This window comes from Pogoniulus pusillus, chromosome 25 (assembly GCF_015220805.1).
Source record: "Pogoniulus pusillus isolate bPogPus1 chromosome 25, bPogPus1.pri, whole genome shotgun sequence".
Lineage (NCBI taxonomy): Eukaryota > Metazoa > Chordata > Aves > Piciformes > Lybiidae > Pogoniulus > Pogoniulus pusillus.
In genome coordinates, this window is record NC_087288.1 from 16,442,840 (window position 1) to 16,468,556 (window position 25,717).

Sequence of the window (25,717 nt, forward strand, 5' to 3'; positions counted from 1 at the left end):
TGATCTAGTTGGAGATGTCCCTACTCAGTGCAGAGGGCTGGACAAGATGACATTGAAGGGACTCTTCCAACCCAATGCATTCCGTGGTTCTGTGCCTCTTTAATCATAGAATCAACCAGGTTGGAAGAGACCTCCAAGATCATCCACTCCAACCTAGCACCCAGCCCTAGCCAGTCAACCAGACCATGGCACTAAGTGCCTCAGCCAGGCTTTTCTTGAAGACCCCCAGGGACGGTGCCTCCACCACCTCCCTGGGCAGCCCATTCCAATGCCAATCACTCTCTCTGGGAAGAACTTCTTCCTAACATCCAGCCTATACCTACCCTGGCACAACTTGAGACTGTGTCCCCTTGTTCTATTGCTGGTTACCTGGGAGAAGAGGCCACCCCCCACCTGGCTACAATGCCCTTTCAGGTAGTTGTAGACAGTAATAAGATCACCTCTGAGCCTCCTCTTTGTAATTTTAAATTACAAATCAAGTCTGAACCCAAGTTTAAGGACTCTCAGATCTTGTGTTTGATTTCGGCATATTCATAGCTTTAAATAAAAGCAACAACAACAACTGCTCTCTTTTAGCAAAAAAAACATTCCAGACCTGTTTCAAAGAAAGAAAAGAAACTAATTATTGTAGTTAATAACTAATGATTTCTGCTGGGCACAGGGACTGCTAAAGTAATTGCATTTAATTTCATTGCAGAGGCAAAGGAGAAGTAATGCAGGTAGGAAGGGTCTATAAATATCTGTCTTTGGCAATCATGTTCAGCATATTCAATGCAGCACTAAATTGCATTAATGAATGTAATGTGTGAAGCAATTGAGATCATTCTCTGGTGTGTGGGCCTCGTTTGCAGTGTTAGATTCTCTTTAGAAGAGCACCACGTTTCTGACAGCAAAAAGTAACCTGGAAAGGAGCAAAGCATGGTGGAAAGGTGGTTTCATTATTAATTGTATGTTGCTTGTCACATTAGGAACTCTCTGGCTGAACACTTTACACCCAAACACAGGGGACAAGACCCTTTTCAGTGCAGGTATCTCCAAGTTTGTCCCACAAGGAGAGGAAAAAACATCAGTAAATGATACAGAAAAAGGAATGATATACAAAAGGCAGATGTCATGAGCAGCTTGAGAGCCTTTAAGTGAGGCAGGACCACCTAAATCCTTGGGGAGCATCTATCCATAGGCTGGAGATTATGGCACTGCAGCAAGCTCTGCTGTTCAGAGCAAAGTCCCTTCCCACAGTCAACTAACCCTGAAGGGAAACGTGGAGAAGCTCTGCAGAGTCAGGCCACAGTGTCCAAAGGAAAGTTTACTCTCATTAGACGGGAAGAGATCTAGAATCATAGAACAGTCTAGGTTGGAAAGGACCTCAAGGATCATCCAACTCCCTGCCATAGGCAGGGATACTTCCCACTAGAGGTGATGATGATTAAACCTCTGCTGATGTTTATTATTGGTGTTTAACATGAAATTTCCTTCTAGCATGGAAGAAAATCAATTCAAAAGCAATATCAAAACCCTCTCACAGAACATAGGATCATTAAGATGTCCAGCTTGAAGATGAGACAACTGAGAAAGATAAAGGTGAAGTCACTCACCTACAAACATGGAAGGAAAGGGCAGCTGAAATGGGGACCAAGCTCATATTCCATGATTCACTCTGTGCTTAGTCAAGAACTGGCTGAATGGCAGAGCCCATAGAGGAGTGGTGAAAGGTGCCACATCCAGTTGGCAGCTGGCACTAGTGGTGTGCCCCAAGGATCAGTGCTGGGCCCAGTCCTGTTCAATATCTTTATTGATGATCTGGACGAGGGGTTTGAGTCCTGCATCAGTAAGTTTGCAGGTGACACCAAGCTGGGAGCAGGTGTGGATCTGTTGGAAGGTAGGAGAGCCCTGCAGAGGGACCTGGACAGGCTGGATGGGTGGGCAGAGGCCAATGGGATGAGATTGAACAAGGCCAAGTGCAGGGTTCTGCACTTTGGTCACAACAACCCCAAGCAGCACTACAGGCTGGGGACTGAGTGGCTGAGAGCAGCCAGGAAGAAAGGGACCTGGGGGTGCTGTTAGAGAGTAGCTGAAGATGAGCCAGCAGTGTGCCCAGGTGGCCAGGAGAGCCAATGGCATCCTGGCCTGCATCAGGAGCAGTGTGGCCAGCAGGACAAGGGAGGTTATTCTGCCCCTGTACTCAGCACTGCTCAGGCCACGCCTTGAGTGCTGTGTCCAGTTCTGGGCTTCTCAATTCAAGAGAGATGTTGAGGTGCTGGAAGGTGTCCAGAGAAGGGCAACAAAGCTGGTGAGGGGCCTGGAGCACAAATCCTATGAGGAGAGGTTGAGGGAGAGCTGGGGGTCTGCAACCTGGAGAAGAGGAGACTCAGGGCAGAGCTCATTGCTGTCTACAACTACCTGAAGGGAGGCTGTAGCCAGGTGGGGGTTGGCCTCTTCTCCCAAGCAACCAGCAACAGAACAAGGGGACACAGTCTCAAGTTGTGGCAGGGGAGGTCTAGGCTGGATGTTAGGAGGAAGTTGTTGGCAGAGAGAGTGATTGGCATTGGAATGGGCTGCCCAGGGAGGTGGTGGTGGCACTATCCCTGGAGGTGTTGAAGCAAAGCCTGGATGAGGCACTTAGTGCCATGGTCTGGTTGATTGGCTATGGCTGGGTGCTAGGTTGGACTGGCTGATCTTGGAGGTCTCTTCCAACCTGGTAGATTCTATGATTGATGGGACATGTTTATCCCAATACCTCCTGTTTTTCTCCAAAGAGGAATGTACTGAAGCTGTTATATCAGATTCATAACTCCAGAAAACTTCTTTTGTGAACAGTTTTGCCATGAGTTCTGAGAATTATTAGAACAGGGAATATTCACAGTGGCTTTGTAAATTTGTGCTGAGATCAGAAGTTTGACACTTAGGTCCAAAGCGCTTCCAAAGAACAAGCTCCCAGGTAGCAGTGAACTGAGCACTTGCACAAAGCAAAAGAGATTAATGGCTACTAATTGTCCAGAGCACAGGAGGAGGAATCAGAAATTACCCCAGAGTATTTTCCAGACAATCATGTTTGGAAAGGAGTAGCCAAGTATTACACAAGTCATGCTGAACCCAATGCCACTCCAACAGCAATGCACTCTCTGTCCCTTTTACAGCAATGATCAAATTGTTTCAAATTGATCAGTGAGCAAAATATCCAAATTGCTGTATTTACAAAGCACTCACCAGCCATTTCTCAAGGAAACTTGACAAAAGCAGTAACTAAAAACAGTGCTATCATGGATCACATAACTCTGAAACTGTTTTATCTATCAAGCCATGAAATTAGAGGCAGAGCAGGAGAGAGACTTACATAAATCCCTTCATACAGCATAGTCCAAAGCATGAGAGAAGAATGTCAGCACTTGTCAAATTAGATATCAGAGATGAGAGAAACTGGCCACAGATAAAAGAGAAGCAGACAACTGTACTCATTAACATAGAAAGTGACCAGTGCCTTTTCACAGTATCACCAAGGTTGGAAGAGACCTCACAGATCATCAAGTCCAACCCTTTACCACAGAGCTCAAGGCCAGACCATGGCACCAAGTGCCACGTCCAGTCCTGCCTTGAACAGCTCCAGGGACGGCGACTCCACCACCTCCCCGGGCAGCCCATTCCAGTGTCCAATGACTCTCTCAGGGAAGAACTTTCTCCTCACCTCCAGCCTAAATCTCCCCTGGCACAGCTTGAGGCTGTGTCCTCTTGTTCTGGTGCTGGCCACCTGAGAGAAGAGAGCAACCTCCTCCTGGCCACAACCTCCCCTCAGGTAGCTGTAGACAGCAATAAGGTCTCCCCTGAGCCTCCTCTTCTCCAGGCTAACCAATCCCAGCTCCCTCAGCCTCTCCTCATAGGGCTGTGCTCAAGGCCTCTCCCCAGCCTCGTCGCCCTTCTCTGGACACGCTCAAGCATCTCAATGTGCCTCCTAAACTGGGGGGCCCAGAACTGAACACAGGACTCAAGGTGTGGTCTAACCAGTGCAGAGTACAGGGGCAGAATGACCTCCCTGCTCCTGCTGGCCACACCATTCCTGATGCAGGCCAGGATGCCACTGGCTTTCTTGGCCACCTGGGCACACTGCTGGCTCATGTTCAGGCAGGTATCAATCAGCACTCCCAGATCCCTCTCTGTTTGACTGCTCTCCAGCCACTCCAACCCCAGCATGGGGTTGTTGTGGCCAAAGTGCAGCACCCTGCACTTGGAGCTATTGAACCCCATCCCCTTGGACTCTGCCCATCTGTCCACGTGGTCAAGGTCCCGCTGCAGAGCCCTTCTGCCTTCCAACTCAGTCACATCTGCCCCCAGCTTAGTGTCATCTTGATGATGACTTGGTGATCTATGAGGTCTCTTCCAACCTTGGTGATACTTGATACTGTATTTTTTTTCTCTCTTATGAACAGAAAATCCAAACAGTGTGATTTGTCAAGTGGTACAAATCAGCTACTTAATTCTTCTCAGGTAGCTTCTTGGCCATTAAAAATGAATATTCAAAACCCAAGAGAATTTATGTTTGCTGGGGAAGGACTTATCACAAGTGCAGTATATCCCAAACACTGATGTTTAACCTGCTCCAGAAAACTGAAGTGATGTTGTCATGTCCATAAGCAAGACAGGGCATATGCACCAAAAGAAATCCCAGCACTTGGCCCAGGTCACCCAGCACATCATTTATCACAGCTAGGAAAACCAAGTCCTGCATCTTCAAGTATTCTGTTCATTTTCAAGGGAATGTGATTTTAGTTCATTCCATGCACTACTGAATATGGGAGGAATGATTTATTAAAAAGGAAAAACAAAAAAAATGTGAAGGAGATATCCCCTAGCAGCAACTACCACCTGCACTCTGCTGGCACAGTCCATGGAAGTCACTCATCCCCTCTTTCAAAGCTCATGCCACTCACTCTCACCTTCCTGTCCACCTCTCAGAACACCACTCGCCATGCTCCTGTCTTTGAACTCTTATTTTCTCTTCTTTCCATGACTGTGGTCTCTGTCATACCTTTAAACACCTCCTTGGTCACTTCAAGTGCAGCTATTAGCTCTATCACACTCCTATTGTTTTCATGGCATCATAGAATCAACTGAACAGCACAATGGCCATTAAAAACCATCTCCCAAAGTCCACCGTGTCCACATGTTTCTTGAACACCCAGGAATGGTGACTGCACCATCCTCCTCCTTGGGCAGCCTCTTCCAATGCCTGACCACTATATCCATAAAGAAGTCATTCCTAATATCCAATCTAAAACTTGTGCTAGTTTGAAGCCAGGTAGAATGTTTTGCTGAGAAGCACTAGCTTACAGTGTGATGCCTACTTCACTCACAGGCTTGCTGAGAGGTATAAGAACAAGAATCAAAACAGAGGTAAAGCACTTCTGCTTGGGAGCTCTGAGTTGCATTTTTCCCTCTAGCCTCTCTGCCATCTCTCTGATTAATCCTCTTTGCTTCCTAACCCCCTGGCTGAACCTCCATTCTTCCTTGGGACTGGGGTAAGGTTGAGAAGGGTGGGAGAAGGTGGAAGGGCAGTTGGGAGCCCCTCCTGGGGACTCAGGTTTCTGGGAGGGCTGTTGTGTTTCTGGAATCCCTTTTACCTAGTATATTTCTGTCTATAACTGTATATACTGTAAATCTCTGCTTGTATATTGTGCTAGCTGCAAATATAAGCTTCATTCAATTTCCATAGCTGGCTGAGTCTAGTCTGGGTGATTTCCAAAGTGGGAGGGGGCAGGGAACACCCAAACCACTGCAAAGCTCCCCTGATGCAATTTTGGGCTGTGATAGGAATAGCATCACCTATATAAATGCACTCTTGTACCACAAGAACCATGTTAGTGTCTTGAATAATGCACTCATTTAAGCAATTAATGATATAAAAGCTGCTGACAATGCTCAATGCAAACATGGGTTTAGCTCCACCAAGACATCTTATACTCTTTATATGCTTTATAGTGTAACAATACTCTTTCTTATCATCTTATGGTACCAATCTCAAACTGGTCATTGGAAGAAAAATCAAACAGCTGAGTACTTTCATAACTGGGGTGAGTAAAACACACAAACAATTCACCAAAATCAAAATGACAGAATTACAGCATCACAGAACATTAGAGGTTAGAAGGGACCTCCAGAGATCATTGAGTCCAACTCCCCTGACAAAAGCAGGATTAACCTATAGTAGTTGGCACAGGAATGCATCCAGGAAGGTTTTGAAAGTCTCCAGAGGAGGAGACTCCACAGCCTCTCTGGGCAGCCTGCTCCAGTGCTCCATTACCCTCGTTTTAAAGAGGTTTCTTCTCATGCTGAAGTGAAATCTTCTATGGTCAAGCTTGTACCCATTGCTCCTTGCCTTATTGCTGTGATCCATCAAAAAGAAATTGGCCACATCCACTTGGCACCCACCCCTCAGATATTTAGAGACATTGAAATCTCCTTTCAGTCTTCTCCAGACTGAACAGTTTCAGGTCTCTCTCTACATAAGGGAGATGCTCAAGTCCCCCAGTGAAAGAGCTCAAATCATCAAGTCCTGCTGAACATTTGCACAAGTAAAGCAATTAGACACCTGCATTGACTAACCAAATCTCTGGCACCAAAGATAAATACATTTTCTTCCAGTTCTAAATGCTTTGGGTTACACCTGGAAAAACTGAGAGTGGAATGCCCTTGAAGTAAAATGTCAGAGACTCATCCCTCAAATTCCAAACACAGTTCTTATTTCAGAGGAAAAGTCACAGAGTTGCCACCTATAGATAGCTAATTATTCTTAGAAATAACTTTGACAGTGCACTCTGTGGTCTGCAAGTCAAAATGAGAAAAGCTACTTCAAATTTAAGGGAGACAAGATCATAAGAGCTTATGCAGTGCTAGCTTCAGGATTCTGCTTCAAAAGATTTTGCTGTTTGAGACAAACTCTAGCAACTATTATACTTTCCATAGGAACCACATTCATAATGCATTCACAATCTTGTGGAGCTGAGCCATGTACCACAAGCAGAAGAGAGGCATGGTCTTGATCTCAGAATTTCTTGGGACACTGACCTGCTGCCAGCAGGTAGTTTCCTTTCCTGTCTGCTCAGAGCAGATTTTAAACTTCTTCCCTGATGCACTTGGTTTGGATTCAGCTGTCTTGGTTCAAGCTTCTTGTCAGCTCAAGCTGAAACAAGTTTGGACCATAAGCCTCTTACAGATTGACAGAATGCATCAGGTTGAAAGGGACCCTCAAAGGTCATTTTGTCCAACCCCCCTGCAGTGAGAAGAGATACTTCCAACTAGATAAGGCTGCTGAGGGCCACATAAAGTCTGATCTTGTAGAATCATAGAATCAAACAGGTTGGAAGAGACCTCCAAGATCAGCCAGGCCAACCTAGCACCCAGTCCTAGCCAAGCAACCAGACCATGGCACTAAGTGCCTCAGCCAGGCTTTGCTTGAACACCTCCAGGGACAGTGACTCCACCACCTCCCTGGGCAGCCCATTCCAATGCCAATCACTCTCTCTGGGAAGAACTTCCTCCTAACATCCAACCAAGACCTCCCCTGGCACAACTTGAGACTGTGTCCCCTTCTTCTGTTGCTGGTTGCCTGGCAGAAGAGACCAACCCCCACTGGCTACAGCCTCCCTTCAGGTAGTTGCAGACAGCAATGAGGTCTGCCCTGAGCCTCCTCTTCTCCAGGCTGCACACCCCCAGCTCCCTCAGCCTCTCCTCATAGGCTTTGTACTCCAGGCCCCTCACAAGCCTTGTTGCCCTTCTCTGGACACATTTCAGTATCTTAACATCTCTCTTGAATTGAGAAGCCCAGAACTGGACACAGCACTCAAGGTGTGGCCTGACCAGTGCTGAGTACAGGGGCAGAGTAACCTCCCTTGTCCTGCTTGAGTGTCTTGAATGTCTCACCATCCCAAAGAGCAATATGCTGCACTTCACTGACACATTGCTTAGAAAAAACATACTATATTTCCCATAATGACCAATAAAGTGCATTTTTTATCTGCTAGACATTATACTGAAGCACAGGAAACATCAGATCTGGAAAAGATAGCAAGCCAGCTCAGCCACTGCCCAAGAAAAACATCACACATTACTCATCATCTTATATTTTCAGTAGCCTCAAAATGCTCCCTGACCACAATTCTCCAAGGATACTGCTACAGATGAATTTCCAGAATGCACACTGGAGACAAGGAAGGCACACTGCAAACACATGTGTTATTTTTACTGTCAGAACTGACAAAACCTCACTGCTAGCTTTAGAATAGCCTGTTAAAGCCATCAAACCAAAATGATGGGGGAAGAGCTGTGTGGCAGTGCTTTGGCTCTAAGTTCACAGTATGGAATATACAAGAGTGCATCGCACAGCTCTGGTTTCAAAGCTCACTGCAGAGTAACACCCTACCGAGTTATCTGCCAAGCTGCATACTCTTCTTTTATAGCTACCCTGAAGAGCTTTAGCATGTTCTAGAATGTTGAAACTGTGTATGGGCCTGCTCATGAGAAGATGAGAAGGACAACGAGGCTGGTGAGAGGCCTTGAGCACAGCCCTATGAGGAGAGGCTGAGGGAGCTGGGATTGGTTAGCCTGGAGAAGAGGAGGCTCAGAGGAGACCTTATTGCTGTCTACAACTACCTGAGGGGAGGCTGTATAGAATCATAGAATCAAGCAGGTTGGAAGAGACCTCCAAGATCATCCAGTCCAACCTAGCACCCAGCCCTAGCCAGTCAACCAGACCATGGCACTAAGTGCCTCAGCCAGGCTTGGCTTCAACACCTCCAGGGATGGTGCCTCCACCACCTCCCTGGGCAGCCCATTCCAATGCCAATCACTCTCTCTGGCAAGAACTTTCTCCTAACATCCAGCCTAGACCTCCCCTAATTGCACAACTTGAGTCTGTGTCCCCTTGTTCTGTTGCTGGTTGCCTGGGAGAAGAGGCCAACCCCACCTGGCTACAGCCTCCCTTCAGGTAGTTGTAGACAGCACCAGAACAAGAGGACACAGCCTCAAGCTATGCCAGGGGAAATTTAGGCTGGAGGTGAGGAGAAAGTTCTTCCCTGAGAGAGTCATTGGGCACTGGAATGGGCTGCCCGGGGAGGTGGTGGAGTCGCCGTCCCTGGAGCTGTTCAAGGCAGGACTGGACGTGGCACTTGGTGCCATGGTCTGGCCTTGAGCTCTGTGGTAAAGGGTTGGACTTGATGATCTATGAGGTCTCTTCCAACCTTGGTGATACTGTGAAGATTGGCAAACAAATGCAAAGAGTTTGGGCAAACAGACTCTTTATCTGGCAGGATGTTGTCTTCGTAAAAGCACAGAGACCCAGTCCTGACTTTTCCATGTGTTTCATAGATTGAAGACATCTGCTACTCTGCTGCTGCTGCTGCACACAAAGAGCCACTGCATCTGCTGTTTCTGATGGCTTAAAGCTATGGCCTTTCTCCACTGTTCAGGTAAAATATGCAACACAAGTCATAAAACGAGATACATTGGATTCTTTGTAGTTTATCCCACGGTGCCACTGTCTGCCACAGGGTTTCCTGCTCACACAACAGCCAGCAAAATGATTCTCCAGTTACACGTGGTGTGGTCACCTATCCAGCTGCAATGGTTTCACCAGATACTGGTATAAGCACTGCCTGCCAACTGCAAGGCTACCTGCTGTGCTGCCAAAAGCTTTGGCTTGTCCTTCATTACGGAACATAACTGGGTGAAAAAGCACAAAGTCCCAGTGCTGGCAGTGCTGGGGGCAGTTGCTGTTTTGCAAGAAAGGGCACAGATACTGTTGTGGTAGACCTCACAGGCCCAAAATGGGCTTAAACATGTCCTGCCTTGCCTAGGCACGTTTTCTGCTCCACCAGAGAGGCAAGTGTGAGAAATGGGACACAAAAGAACCTGGAGCCACTGAGTCTGGCCTGCCCAGGGTCCTGTGGTGTAAGGCACACACTCTTAGCTTGTGCCTGCCTAGTGCAGGACCTGTGCTCTTCCCAAATTAGGGAAAAGTGAGCCTGTGGCTTAGCCTAACATGGTAAGGTTTGGCTAACTGCCATCCTGATTGGCTGTTCTGTGTCCTAAGGGCAATTAATCTCAGCCCACATTGATAAAAGCAGATGTGCAGGTGAACAACCTGCTTTTGCTTCCCTGCTTTGATTCCCTGCTCTGTGCCTGCTCTCTCTGCTGTGCCCAGCCCTGCTGCTATTGCACACTGCCTTATTGCTGCCTGCTAAACACCACTGCTGCCAGTTACCAGGAGCAGACCCTGGATGCCTGCAGGCAGTCAGCCTGTGTGGCCAGTGTGACATTGTGCTGAGACTGCACCACATCTGCCTCTGCACCTGAAGGTGCTGCCTAGAACCCCTGGACATATATCCAGCAGACAAGGTCAGAGACTGTCTGCGTCCTTTCCCCAGAAGCTGGGAAGATTCAGGCCTCAATGTCCAACAAGACAGAGTCCCCTGAAGGCATTTGGGCACTGTCTGGACTGTGGCTAAGCCCCCATGAGTGGTTAATAATAATCTGTGAGTAAATGCTCAGTGCCTCTTTGTAATTCTCCATTGCCTTCTGCCATAGAGCAGAAAGAGCTCCTTGAGCCCAGCTACTGGGCATGTGGCATAGTGACCACAAGCAGCATCTGACCTCAGGAACCTTCTCTGCCAGTTCAATGAATGTTTCTACATTTTGCTGGTTATTCCTAGACCTAGATATTATCCAGAGAATGTTTCCATGACTGTGTAAGAATCTACATATTATTAAACTGAGTGGTCAGGGGTGGGGAGAGTTCTGAATAGCAACATTAACAGACAGTATTAATTTTGGAATAATATCATCTCACATCAATTAATTTCCACACCACAACAATACACACCCAGCACTGGAAGAATAACAACAAGCCTTGGCCAACCTGCACATGGCTTGAGAGACCCTGACCTTCTGCAGGAAAGCTCATGTCAAGTGTACACAGCAGTGGATGAATCTGTCTAGCAAAATGAGTAGCCCTGCCTTAGGACAGTTAGCCAGACATGACAAATAGCAGCAGGGCCACGTCAGTGAACTCCATCTCTTCTTTATATGAAAAGTTCAAGTCTTACTCCAGGCCATATTCTGATTTTAGGCCTTTTAATTCTTCAGGAGAAGACTGGATGAGGCACTTAGTGCCATGGTCTAGTTGACTGGCTAGGGCTGGGTGCTAGGTTGGACTGGATGATCTTGGAGGTCTCTTCCAACCTGCTTGATCCTATGATATCAAAACACCCACCTAGAGCTTCTGGCCATCATCAAAAATGAGAGGAAATAAAATTAGACTGCAGATATGAATATTTCAGAAGTTCAACTAGAGCAAGTGTATCTGGGAATAGGATAGGCAGAGAGGGAGGATTATGATTCTTATGATTATTTGCCTACTTCCAGTGATCACCTGAAAAAAAATCAGGTCTCTGAACTGTCTCATGCCAAATATTGCAAATCACAACTTTGAAAATCTTGACCTAAAAAGCAAATGTGTATTTTTAAATAATTAATAGCATTCTCTGAATGGAATTTTCCAGCCCCAAATGAGATGTGCAGGCGAGTTCCCCTGAGAACAGGTATTTAGAATGGAAACATTGACACAACTGAAATAACACTGCGCTGAGGAGCAATAAAGCTTAGCACATGCTCAGTCATTTCATTCTTCTTATCAAATTGAACCTGGTCCCACCAAACCATCCTGACACTTCTCTTGTTTGCTTGACCTCAGTTTAAACATTTCTACAGCATACAAAAGAAAACAACAACAAAAAAATGTCAGCCCAAGTGCTTTCAAAGTCTAGTACTAGTAAAAGTCACAACTTTTACTAGTACTGAGTTGGAAGGCAGAAGGGCTCTGCAGCGGGACCTTGACCGCCTGGACAGATGGGCAGAGTCCAAGGGGATGGGGTTCAATAGCTCCAAGTGCAGGGTGCTGCACTTTGGCCACAACAACCCCATGCAGAGATACAGGCTGGGGTCGGAGTGGCTGAGAGCAGCCAGACAGAGAGGGATCTGGGGGTGCTGATTGATACCTGCCTGAACATGAGCCAGCAGTGTGCCCCAGGTGGCCAAGAGAGCCAGTGGCATCCTGGCCTGCATCAGGAATGGTGTGGTCAGCAGGAGCAGGGAGGTCATTCTGCCCCTGTACTCTGCACTGTACACACCTTGAGTGCTGTGTTCAGTTCTGGGCCCCCCAGTTTAGGAGGGACATTGAGATGCTTGAGTGTGTCCAGAGAAGGGCAACGAGGCTGGGGAGAGGCCTTGAGCACAGCCCTATGAGGAGAGGCTGAGGGAGCTGGGATTGGTTAGCCTGGAGAAGAGGAGGCTCAGGGGAGACCTTATTGCTGTCTACAGCTACCTGAGGGGTGGTTGTGGCCAGGAGGAGGTTGCTCTCTTCTCTCAGGTGGCCAGCACCAGAACAAGAGGACACAGCCTCAGGCTGCACCAGGGGAGATTTAGGCTGGAGGTGAGGAGAAAGTTCTTCCCTGAGAGAGTCATTGGACACTGGAATGGGCTGCCTGGGGAGGTGGTGGAGTCGCCGTCCCTGGAGCTGTTCAAGGCAGGATTGGACGTGGCACTTGGTGCCATGGTCTGGCCTTGAGCTCTGTGGTAAAGGGTTGGACTTGATGATCTGTGAGGTCTCTTCCAACCCTGATGATACTGTGATACTGTGAACTTGATAAGTACATACAGTGCAGGGCCTGCTCTGATTGCCTCTGCCATAACTTTAGGACAAGGATCTGGAAATCTTCCTTCCAAGCTATCATGGCTGAACAACTTCCAAAGAAAGGAAAGGCTCAGCCCAGCCTGACCACCAGCTGCCCTGCTTTGGCCCTCATATGCTGGCTCATGTGTGTGTTTCTAAAAGACTTAACATCACTCTTTTGGCAAGTGACCTTTAGATACTTAGGGCCCAAACCTGCCTTTTCACATATATGTTTGTAGTATTCAAAGCAACACAAAGGACCTTTTGGAAGGCCTGAAGAGGTCAGACCCAAACCTGAACAGTATCATCACCTTTCTCCAGCTCTACAACTGCCTCCTTAGGATCTGTCCTCCCCTCATGTAAAAGATGGGTAACCTGGACCTTTACTAATTGAGCTTGCTTTTGAAACTGATCTCCTACCTAAATCTTATGCTATCTGGGTCATAGCTGGATTAAAGAGTCCCCAAAAAGACACAGGACAAGCTATAAAATGTATAAACCTACTTTTAGGACTCATTAAATGAGAGAGAATGACAAAGAACCAGAAAAAGATCCCAGGAACAAGCAAACTACAGGGAATCACTGGCCAAATAATGTAATTATTTGGTGTAAGAGAGAGATATGTGAGTGAAGCATAAAAATCCTTGCAAGCAATAGAACGTTTTCATTGATTTCCATAAGATCAGGAGATCATTCTTTGCATCTTGTCATGCCTTGATCTATGAGGTCTCTTCCAATCTTGGTGATACTGTGATGCTGTGTGACTTACACACACATAAAGAGAAGTGGAGCTGGTGAAAAATTTTGGAAAGCTGAAGAGAGATAATTTCTATCATGAAAAAGTCAGGTCTCACAATAGTCTAACCCAAGCCATTAAAAGTATATATGCTCCTGGCATTCAGGAAGCAGAGGAGATAACACCTTACATTAACCATAGTCACAGAATCAGTCAGGGTTGGAAGGGACCACAAGGATCAGCCAGTTCTAAGCTCCCTGCCATGGGCAGGGACACTCTGCTCTAGAGCAGGCTGCCCACAGCCTCATTAAGCCTGACCTTAAACATCTCCAGGGACGGGGCCTCAACCACCTCCCTGGGCAACCCATTCCAGCCTCTCACCACTCTCATGCTCAACAACTTCCTCCTTGCATCCAGCCTGAACCTACCCATCTCCAGCTTTGCTCCATTCCCCCCAGTCCTGTCACTCCCTGATGTCCTAAAAAGTCCCTCCCCAGCTTTTTTGTAGGCCCCCTTCAGATACTGGAAAACCACAAGAAGGTCACCTCAGAACATCCTCTTCTCCAGACTGAACAGCCTCAACTCTTTCAAGTCTGCCCTCATAGGAGAGCTGCTCCAGCCCTCTGATTATCCTCGTGGCCCTTCTCTGGACACCTTCCAGCACCTCAGCATCTCTCTTGAATTGAGGAGCCCAGAACTGGACTTTTAAAAATGAGGGGAACAGCACAGAATAACCAAAGCATGTGTGAATCCTAGATCTACATAGCACCATAGTGACATTTTCAGTCTTGCTCTCTATTTCTTTCTCAATCATTGCAAACATTTGATATGCTTCTTCACCTGCTGCTGAGATACAGGTATCCCCAAATGAGTGTTGAGAGAAGTTTTATACTATGCTACCCTTAATAGAGTTCACCATGGGCAACGGGATAGAAGAAGAATGTTATTAATTCAAGTCTGGATTGTGTCCAGGCAGATATCTTCCTACCTCTCTTTGGTTTGGATTATAAAGACACAATAAATGTACTAACTAGAGCATTCCAAGTGCAACAAGGGAAAATACCAGATGACCCTTCAAACTTTAGAGGACAGAGGGGTGGTATCATCAGCTTTGACTGAAGCAGCTTTAACTTGCACCACTACTGGAAATGGAAGCAAAAAGTATTAGGTAAGGTGGGACCTCATCCTTTGCACTCTGCTGGTTTGTTCTGGCCTCTTCTTCACCATTCTTCATATTTATACCCCTAGTCCCTTATTCTGGACACCAGGGACAAGACACTAACACCTCAGGCAGGGCAGAACAGAAAAGTAGCACACAGGCAGCATATCACAGAATCAAAGACTGTTAGGGGTTGGAAAGGACAGCAAAAGACCATTGAGTCCAACCCCCTTGCCAGAGCAGGATCACCTAGAGTAGGTCACACAGGAACATGTCTCCACTCTCCAGAGAAGGAGACTCCACAATCTCTCTGGACAGCCTGCTCCAATGCTTGTCACCCTCACAGTGAAAATATTTTTCCTTATGCTCATGTGGAACCTTCTGTGATTCAGCTTGCATGCACTGCATAGTCATGGAGGCTCTCCCTGGCAAGTGTAGAGTGCCCATGCCTCCAAGACCCCTGACTGTGCTCTCCTGTGTGAAACAGGGTAGTCATAGGGTGAGAGGGAATGGCTTTGAGCTGGAACAAGGACAAGTGCAGAGTCCTGCGTCTGGGCAGGAATAACCAACTCCACCAGTACAGGCTGGGAGGTGATCTGCTGGAGAGCAGCCCTGTGGGGAGGGACCTGGGGGTCCTGGTGGCTAACAAGTTCCCCATGGCACAGCAATGTGCCCTTGTGGCCAAGAAGGCCAATGGCATCCTGGGGTGTATTAGGAGGAGTGTGTCCAGCAGATCAAGGGAGGTTCTCCTCCCCCTCCACTCTGCCCTGCTGAGACCTCATCTTGAATACTGTGTTCAGCTTTGGGCTCCCCAGCTGAAAACGGACAGGGATGTGCTGGAGAGGACCCAGCAGAGGGCTAGGAGGATGATGAGGGGACAGGAGGGCATGGCTGATGAGGAGAGGCTGAGGGACCTGGGGCTGTTTAGTCTGGAGAAGAGAAGACTTGGAGAGGATTTGATAAATGTTTCTAAGTATCTGAAGCCACAATGACCATTATGGTTTGGGTCTGATTACAACAATAATGATAAACAGTGGTTCCTTGGAACTTTTTGATGATTGACAGAGGCCCATTCGTCCTAAAAAGCCTGTGATATGAGGCAACACTTGACAGATGGACTCTCTTACTTTAACTGAAGTAAGATTTCACTGAAAACAAAAAGGAAATTTTCACTGGATGTTCACCTTCCAACCTCATGTGTGAAATCTTGCAAGAGATGAGGACTGGTATGAGCAGTCCTCCAAGTGAAAATCCACAGCTTCTGATCTTCTTAGTGTGAAACCAAGTCCCTAAATGAGACATAGCTTCCTGGACAGATGAAGTAGCAACATATCCTTTTCAGAAGTTACTTTGCCATTTGAGATTCTAATTCCTGTTGGCTTTTAGTGAGAATTAGCATCAAATTTTCATAAGCACTTAGGAGTTTATGTACCACTTTTGTTAGTCAAATTATTATGAGCTTAAAATGATGTGCAATGCTCTAAGTCTTTTCCCATTTCTAAGAATGGAGCTAAAGGATTCTAAGCTATCTCAACAGCTAGCACACAAGAACCTATCGTGCTAATTAACTCAACCACTCAAAATATTTTGTTTTCTTAATTGCCCTGAATGAATCTGACCATACTGGCCAAGACTTAACAAAGAAATTCACTTTGAAATCAAAATGTGGTGAGACAGATATTCTTTAGAACCCCAATGCTCTCTTTTCCAGCTCCATCATAGAATCAACCAGGTTGGAAGAGAACTCCAGGATCATCCAGTCCAACCTAGCACCCAGCCCTAGCCAGTCAACTACACCATGGCACTAAGTGCCTCAGCCAGGCTTTGCTTCAACACCTCCAGGGACAGTGACTCCACCACCTCCCTGGGCAGCCCATTCCAACGCCAATCACTCTCTCTGCCAACAACTTCCTCCTAACATCCAGCTTATACTTTCCCTGGCACAACTTGAGACTGTGTCCCCTTGTTCTATTGCTGGTTGCCTGAGAGAAGAGACCAACCCCCACTGGCTACAATGTCCCTTCAGGTAGTTGTAGATAGCAATGAGGTCTGCCCTGAGCCTCCTCTTCTGCAGGCTGCACACCCCCAGCTCCCTCAGCCTCTCCTCATAGGGTTTGTGTTCCAGGTCCCTCACCAGCTTTGTCGCCCTTCTCTGGACACCTTCCAGCACCTCAACATCTCTCTTGAATTGGGGTGCCCAGAACTGGACACAGCACTCAAGGTGTGGCCTGACCAGTGTTCCTCCCCATCTATTAGCTCTATACGTTATCCTGGCACTGCTCTCCTAGTGATGGCTTACAAAGCATTTGGTAGCAACAGAAAGAACCCTCAGGGAAACTATTTCCTTTTTGATATCATTGTTTTTCTATGTCATCACTGAAGTATTTCATTAAAACAGAAGAACTCATCTTGGAGAGCCATGAGGAGCACATGGTTCTTGATCCATACTTTAGGTGGCTCACAGAACTGAGATGCCTCAAGCAGATGATGAAATCAAAGTCATAAGTCACATTATGCAGTGTTTATCCCAGGTTTCACCACGGACAAAATGTAATATGTGCCAGGTATTTGCAATTCCCATTTAAGTTACCTGCCCACTCACTAGTATCACAGTATCACCAAGGTTGGAAGAGACCTCATAGATCATTGAGTCCAACCCTTTACCACAGAGCTCAAGGCTAGACCATGGCACCAAGTGATCAGGGGGCAGACCTGAGGTGTACAACTGAACAAACCCTACAAGCTGTGTCTCTTTATCTTAGAGAAGAAGAGATTAAGGGTCAACCTCATTAATCTCTATAACTATGTAAAGAGTGAGTGCCAAGAGGATGGAGTCAGGCTCTGCTTGGTGAAGCCCAGTGACAGGACAAGAGGCAATGGATGGAAGCTGAGGCATAGGAAGTTCCATGTAAACATGAGGAAATGTTTTTGTCATTGTGAGGGTGATAGAACACTGGAACAGGCTGCCAGGGGAGGTTGTGGAATCTGCTTCTCTGGAGATAATCAAAGCCTGCCTGGATGCATTCCTATGTGACCCACTCTAGGTGATCCTGCTCTGGCAGGGGGGGTTAGACTAGATGATTTTTCAAGGTCCTTTCCAACCCCTAACATTCTGTGACTCTGTGAGCCGTGCAAAGAGCTGCAAGCACCCTGGGTAGCAGCATCTCCCTCAGCCACAGCCAAGAACAAACCAAGCTTTTGTGACACAGCAGATTACATCAGTGCCCAGACTGTTTTATGTGGTGATCATTGTATTAAGTTCAAAATACCTCAAGATACAGTTCAGATTAAAATATGCTCCTGCCTTACACTAGCCCTTCTATTGTTCTGACAGAGTAGCAAATTGGGTCAAGGTATAAATAAGCAATAATTAAAAGAAACCTGTCAATAAGAGTATCTTTGTTTTCAGCCCTGCAAAACTGTGTTTCTAGTTCACATGCTGGGAGGGGGGGGAAAAAAGCATCTTCTGGAGCAGATGTAACATACTGATCCTGTTTAAATCAGGGAATTTAAAGCTTTTGGGTTATCAGTACAGCAAACAGCTGTGCCTCTCAAGCCTTTAATCTTACTGCAGATCTGTTTTCTATCACTAAATTTCTCTACATCATGATTTTCTCCAATCTGGTTAACCAGTGAACTAAGAGTTCAAAACAACACTGTGAAAAGGTGCCCATGCTGCCAAAAAAAAGATCTTTCAGACATATCTAGGAGAAGAACATGTCCTCTTAGCTCTCCAGGGATAGGGAGGACAAATATGCTTTGAATGAACTCTTGCTGCATAGATGATAAAAATAAATCAATCATAGAATCAGTCAGGGTTGGAAGGGACCACAAGGATCACCTAGTTGCAAACCCCCGCTATGGGCAGGGACATCTTACCCCTGATCACGCTGGCCACAGTCCCATGCAGCCTGGACTTAAACACCTCCAGGAACAGGACCTCAATTGCCTTCTCCCTGGGTAACCAATTCCAGCCTCTCGCCATCCTCATGGTGAACAACTCCCTCTCCTCACCTCCAGTCTGAACCTATCCATCTCCAGCTTTGTTCCATTCCCCCCAGTCCTATCACTCCCTGATGTCTTAAAAAGTCCCTTTGCAATAGGGCTCTGCTCCCTTCCATGAGAGTCCCTCCCCAACTTTTTTGTAGGTCCCTTCAGATACTGAAAGGCTACAAGAAGGTCACCTGGGAGCCTCCTCTTCTCCAGACTGCACAGCCCCAACTCTTTCAGTCTGTCCTTGTAGGAGAGCTGCTCCAGCCCTCTGACCATCCCAGTGCCCCTTCTCTGTACATGCTCCAGCATGTCCTACATCCCTCTTGTAATGGTGGCTCCAGAACTGGATGCAGTGTATGCAGAACTGGATATCACTGAACTCTTCATTTCAAGCCTATTTGGAGTTAAATCCATTTAATCAATAGCACACATTTTATTATCCCTTATAAAGAACCCCAAAATTCTAAACTACATCCCAAACTTGCATGCATTACACTTCAAATTCAGAAAATCCAGACCCTTCTTAAAAACACTCTTTACTCATGATTTGCTTTACACTTTCTACTTTACCTATTTTCTTGAGCCAGCTTTAACCTCAAGCTTCACTCTTTCCTATTTAAATTAAACCTTTCTTAAATTGTGATTGTTTGTTATCATAAATGTGTGCCCAGATGTAGACTCTCAAAATGCAAATGTCACCAGCAGGACAAGCAAGACGAATTCTCCCCCTCAGCTCTGTACTCATGAGACCTCACCTGGAGTACTGCATGGGGTTCTGTCTGGTATCCCAGTATAAGGAGGACACTGAACTGCTACAGTGGGTCCAGAGGCAGCCCACAAAGATGACCAGAGGGTTGCAACACCTCCCCTATGGCACAGGCTGCGAGAGGTGAAGCTGTTCAGCCTGGAGAAGGGAAGGCTCCAGGGAGATCTTAGAGTGGCCTTCCACTTGGAGAGGTTTTTCACAAGGGCTTGTAGCAATAGGTTGAGAGGGAATGGGTTGAATCTTGAGCAGGGTAGATTTAGACTGGATGTTAGGAAGAAATTCCTTACTGTGAGAGTGGTGAGACACAAAACCAGGTTTCATAGGGAGGTTGTAGATGCCCCCTCCCTGGAGGTGTTCATGGGCAGGTTGGATGAGGCCTTGAGCACTCTGTCCTAGTGGAAGGCGTCCCTGCCCACGACAGGAGCTTTGGTGCTAGATGATCTTTAAGATCTCTTGCAACCCAAACTATTCTATGACTCTATGAATCCACAAAATTCAATTAGACACCTAAACAAAGAGAGATCCTTAAATGGCAAGGCAATGAGCAGCTGCAAATTCCAGAAAAACCCAATTGCTGTCAACACCACTTTTTAAATCTTAATTGGTCTCCAGTTTTCACAAAGCAGCTCATAACATACCACTGAGGCTGTGATATAATTCAGTTTTAACTGGCCATTTCCTTGCCACTTCACAGAGTAATTTGTCTGTAATCCACCTAAATCCATTTAATTACAGAATCAGTCAAATAAATGTAGCCACATATTGATGGTGGAGAATTTTAAACAGCTCTATTTCCAACCACAGATCTATATAAATCTCACCAATCAACCTGCAAGACACAAGTTGGAATTGCCTGTGTGTTTGGAGGGATGCAACATCCTGGCCTAAGCAGCAGCGAAAGAAAAAGACTGTGGTCACAGCATCCTTTATTGTTTGGACCACAGCAACCCCATGCAGAGATACAGGCTGGGGTCAGAGTGGCTGGAGAGCAGCCAGACAGAGAGGGATCTGCGGGTGCTGATTGATACCCACCTGAACATGAGCCAGCAGTGTGCCCAGGTGGCCAAGAGAGCCAGTGGCATCCTGGCCTGCATCAGGAATGGTGTGGCCAGCAGGAGCAGGGAGGTCATTCTGCCCCTGGACTCTGCACTGGTTAGACCACACCTTGAGTGCTGTGTTCAGTTCTGGGCCCCCCAGTTTAGGAGGGACATTGAGATGCTTGAGCGTGTCCAGAGAAGGGCAATGAGGCTGGGGAGAGGCCTTGAGCACAGCCCTACGAGGAGAGGCTGAGGGAGCTGGGATTGGTTAGCCTGGAGAAGAGGAGGCTCAGGGGAGACCTTATTGCTGTCTACAACTACCTGAGGGGAGATTGTGGCCAGGAGGAGGTTGCTCTCTTCTCTCAGGTGGCCAGCACCAGAACAAGAGGACACAGCCTCAGGCTGTGCCAGGGGAGATTTAGGCTCGAGGTGAGGAGAAAGTTCACTAAGAGAGTCATTGGACACTGAGAAATATTTCCAGTCTTTTCTGTGTCAGGAGCTATTTGCACCAGCCCTGTTTCCCATCCACTCAGATTCCACAGAGAATAAAAGACCAAAAAAAAGGACATTATCAAATAAGATTTCCAAAAGTCATTTACAGCCGTGAAACATTCCAGAGAGGTCTAGTTAGAGTATGGATCCTCTGTCCTCCATGCTGTTGTGTGAACACATATTGGGAATCTACATGCAGTCAAGCCAGAATATTTACATTAAAACACCTGCCTGCATCTGATGAACTTTCAATTTAACTGGAGTGGAAATGATTTTGAGTCCCCATTTAGGCCTATTTGAAGCAATGACATGTAAGTTATTGCAGATGTATCACACACAGTATCACAGTATCACCAAGGTTGGAAGAGACCTCACAGATCATCAAGTCCAACCCTTTACCACAGAGCTCAAGGCCAGACCATGGCACCAAGTGCCACGTCCAATCCTGCCTTGAACAGCCCCAGGGACGGCAACTCCACCACCTCCCCGGGCAGCCCATTCCAGTGTCCAATGACTCTCTCAGGGAAGAACTTTCTCCTCATCTCCAGCCTAAATCTCCCCTGGTGTAGCTTGAGGCTGTGTCCTCTTGTTCTGGTGCTTGCCAGTCATGCAAACTGCTTTGTTGTATTGCCTTAGCAGACAGCAAGGTTTTGGCTAAGGATGCCCTCTTAGCTTTGCCTCCCAATTTTCAGTTATACCTTACCAAAGAATCCAGTCTTATCCTTCCTTCCCCAGCCAGTTCCAGAGGTAGAAAACACTGCCTATTTGCAGTGTTTATTCCACCAGGTTTATGTGATAACTTAAGGCTACACCATAGCCTTTAAGTTATCACATAAGAGAATAGTTTTTAGTTGCAGTACAGGGAGATGCTGGGGGCAGGCAGGGATGAGTAATTCCTCTCTCTCTCCAACCATTAATGAAAAATCCCTTCAAGATCACTTTCCCTCCTCTTCTTTCAGATAGCAGTATTATATCTTGCTGTTTAGTTGGATGGCACAGGATAAACACAAGTTTCATTCACCAGAAAATTCTCCTCCTTGTCACTTTTCCAGATAGCCCCAATTGCTCACACAGTTGGATGAGTTCTCACATTAACTTCAAGCACTCTGGTTATTGTCACAGTTTATCCTTGAAAGTGTCTTTGCATCTAGAAGCCTCGAATGAAAAGAGCTCCTACCATGCTCCACACCACCATCCTCACATGGAAATTTAGCCCCTACACTGAGGATCATCAACAGTGAAATGAGTGAGTAAGATAGGAAGAGATTTGCCATGCAGCCAGTGCACAGTAGATACAGAGTCCATCTCTCTGGAACTCCAGTCCCAGCTTCTAGCCACTTCCTCATTTAAGCCACCCATTTTGGAAGAGACTCCACTACATTTTTTCCATCTTTCAATTGAAATTGCAAATCCTTTGCTGTGCTTCAATTGAAATAGTTTATTTAGCATTTCCAAGCCACACTTGAACATGTCTGCAAGTAGCAGCTCTTTAATCTCACCATGATAGCCTAGGCTGTGTTTTAAACGCAAGGAGAGACTCATGGAAACATCTAGAGAGACAGACAGTTCTGCTTTTCACTCACTTGCTTAAAACACAGTAGTTCTTGCATGTAGCATATAACAAAGAGCTCTGTGTTTCCTGGCACTGCACCATTTGTGCCATGCTAGCACAAAATCACAGAAAACATCTGGTTGAAACAGACCTCAAAGGTCATCCAGTCCAACATTTGACCCAGGACTGAAGGGTCAATGTTAAACCATGTTCCTAAGCATCAAGTCCACATGCTGCTTTAAACACCTCCAGGGATGGTGACTCCACCACTGCCCTAGGCAGACCATGCCAATGTTTGAGAACTCTTTCACTGAAGAAATATTTCCTAACATTCAGCTTAAACCTCCCCTGGCACAGCCTGGAACCATTTCCTCTAGTCCTGTCACTTGCCACCAAGGAGAAGAGGCTGCCTCCTCCCTTCAGGTAGTGGTAGAGAGTGATGAGGTCTCCCCTCAGCCTCCTCATCTCCAAACCAAACAACTCCAGCTCCCTCAGATGCTCTTCATAGGGCCATGTGCTCCAGGCCGTTCACCAGCCCCACAGCCCTTCTCTGGACAAGCTCCAGCACCTCGATGTCCTTCCTGTGGTAAGAGGTCCAGAACTGAACACAGTACTGGAGGTGTGACCTCACCAGTGCTGAGTGTAGGGAGAAAATCACTCCCCTGTTCCTGCTGGCCACAGTATTTCTAATAGAAGCCAGGATGCCATTGGCTTTTGGCCACCTGGGCACTGCTGACTCATGTTCAGTTGACTATCAACCAACTATCCCAGGTCTCTCTCTGAGTCACAGCTTCCTAACCATGCATTCCCAAGTCCATAGCTTACCATAGGGTTGTTGCAACCCAGGTGGAGGACCTGGCACTTTCATTGTCGAACTTCATACAGTTAGCCTTGGAACATTGGTCTAACCTGTCCAGGTCTTGCTGCAGAGCCTCCCTACACTCTAGCAGATCAACAGAGCTACCCAGCTTGGCATCATCTGCAAATTACTGAGGGTGCAAAATCATAGAAGCAACCAGGCTGGAAGAGACCTCCAGGATCATCCAGTCAAACCTATCACTCAGCCCTATTCAGTCAACCAGACCATGGCACTAAGTGCCTCAGCCAGGCTTTTCTTGAACACCTTCAAGGATGGCAATCCACCACCTCCCTGGGCAGCCCATTCCAATGCCAATCACTCTCTCTGACAACAACTTCCTCCTAATATCCAGCCTAGACCTCCCCTGGCACAACTTGAGACTGTGTCCCCTTGTTCTATTGCTGCTTGTCTGGGAGAAGAGACCAACTCCCACCTGGCTACAACCTCCCTTCAGGTAGTTGTAGACAGCAATGAGGTCACCCCTGAGCCTCCTGTTCTCCAGCATGGAAAATCATGGTGCATGAGAGCAAACTATATACAACACTTTGTGGGGGTCATAAAATGTATCTCCATGCTGCCCCTTTCTGCTTTACTCCTATGCCTTTCATATGCTGGCCATAAGCAGCACTCTTATCAAGTCAGCAATATGGTTTGCACTGACTTACCCTGCAAGAAGCCAATTTCCTGAAATGCTATTAAGAAAAGCTTTTCCTGCAGCATGCCCTCCTTGACCAGAGAAACAATAACAAGATACATAATCTGTTCTAGTGGGAACTAAATACAAAATCTCTCCTTGCCTCTCTGATTTTCATACACTTAACACGTTTCACTCTTACAGAGTCATCCTTTAGAACATCCCAGTCTCTTGTTTCCATGTTGTTTTCTCACCACCACCAAAATGTGATTTTTCAGACTGATGGGCTCAGATCAGGAGTGATTTGATTACATGTAAAGTGACTATTTAGCAGCATGAACACAAACCCTATGAGGAGAAGCTGAGGGAGCTGGGCTTGTTTAGCCTAGAGAAGAGGAGGCTTAGGGGTGACCTCATTGCTGTCTACAACTACCTAAAGGGAGGTTGGTCTCTTCTACCAGGCAACCAGCAATAGAACAAGGGGACACAGTCTCAAGTTGTGCAATCAGGGCAGGTCTAGGCTGGATGTTAGGAGGAAGTTGTTGGCAGAGAGAGTGATTGGCATTGGAATGGGCTGCCCAGGGAGGTGGTGCAGTCACCATCCCTGGAGGTGTTCAGGAGAAGAGTGGATGAGGCACTTAGTGCCATGGTCTGGTTGACTGGCTAGGGCTGGGTGCTAGGTTGGACTGGTTGATTTTGGAGGTCTCTTCCAACCTGGTTGATTCTATGATTCTATGAAACACTGCTTCTATTGTTTGTACCCCATCTTCACTACAGAAAACAAAGGACTTAGCCAAATCAACAAGCTACTGGCAGGGTCCAGCAACACACATGGCAAAACCCTCAACTATTTTTGTCATACAAGATACAATTGTCTCTACACAGAAGAGTATAACAGAATATCTGTTTGAAAAAGAGAGGTATAATCACACTGGAACCTGTCATTATAATCAGTTAGATTACTATTTACAGTACTGTGTAATTGTTAGCATCTTGCTTACAAGGATCATAAAGGACTATTTGATTAGAACCTTATTTTGATTCATGTAATTGCAATCAAGGTGATATCTATTGCATAACTACAGAACACTTTGTGTTTTCCAGCATAACAGTGAATTTAGATCTATTTGGTGATTAGGCTTATTTGGTGGTTTCAAGCAGAAGGCTCAGACCTGAAAATCTAGCACAGGGGCATGTTTTGACCTGAAGTTGCACATAATGCATCTTGGGAACCTACTTTTGGCTTACTTTGTCGCACATCGTGGACCCTGCCCCACAGAACTTTGGAGGAGACCCTGCAAAGCTGCATATGGAACTAAGAGGCTCTTTAGAAACAAACAATAAAATGACAACACATAATAAAACACACTCCTCCAAAGAGAAAAACAGAGAAGGGGAGAGGGGGAGCAACACCAGAGGAGAGGGGGAGCAACACCAGAGGAGAGGGGGAGCAACACCAGAGGAGAGGGGGAGCAACACCAGAGGAGAGGGGGAGCAACACCAGAGGAGAGGGGGAGCAACACCAGAGGAGAGGGGGAGCAACACCAGAGGAGAGGGGGAGCAACACCAGAGGAGAGGGGGAGCAACACCAGAGGAGAGGGGGAGCAACACCAGAGGAGAGGGGGAGCAACACCAGAGGAGAGGGGGAGCAAAGAAGGAGAAGAAAAAAAGACAACCATGACTACAGGGCTGTCTTAGGTTGACAGTTGGGCTGGCTGATCTTAGAGGTCTTTTCCAACCAAAACAATGCTATGATAGGAAAGACTGGCAAAAT

General features: G+C 46.7%; 1 long non-coding RNA gene across 1 annotated transcript in view; it reads right to left on the minus strand.

The window, feature by feature from the left end:
- Window positions 1-18,933: 18,933 nt before the first annotated feature.
- The window catches only part of LOC135186626 (uncharacterized), a 78,569-nt gene continuing 71,785 nt past the window's right edge, over window positions 18,934-25,717 (minus strand). The window contains exon 3 of the long non-coding RNA XR_010307063.1: window positions 18,934-18,997. This is a non-coding gene — a long non-coding RNA (uncharacterized LOC135186626). The remainder of the gene's footprint in view (window positions 18,998-25,717) is intronic.